This window comes from Halyomorpha halys, unplaced genomic scaffold, assembly GCF_000696795.3.
Source record: "Halyomorpha halys isolate HHAL.00 unplaced genomic scaffold, Hhal_1.1 Scaffold171.1, whole genome shotgun sequence".
Taxonomy (NCBI): Eukaryota; Metazoa; Arthropoda; class Insecta; order Hemiptera; family Pentatomidae; genus Halyomorpha; species Halyomorpha halys.
The window spans coordinates 721,728-722,079 of record NW_027115842.1 but is presented as its reverse complement, the minus strand read 5'-3'; positions in this window follow the sequence as shown (position 1 = coordinate 722,079).

Genomic DNA, 352 nt, shown 5'->3' with positions numbered 1-352 from the left:
ATTTTACGTCTTAGATCTTCGTTTATAATTGTAAATATGTACACTAGCAGAAATAATATCTTTTCATTTATTACTTTTTAGTTTAATTGTATTCGATTTTTTATCATTTTTTTTATTTACTATCAGAAGTCATTTTATGTTTTATGATATGACAAGTGGTTTCATTATTTTTGTTTTATAATTATTTTATATATTCTGTTAATTATGGTTGTTTAATTGTATATTTTTAAATTCACTGTATTATTTTATTTTATGACATTTTGCAATTTACTCTAAGGCTCTAAAGCCTAATTTTGACGCCTGTAAATTATTCTAAAGGGATCGATCCCAGAATAAATAAAGATTATTATTA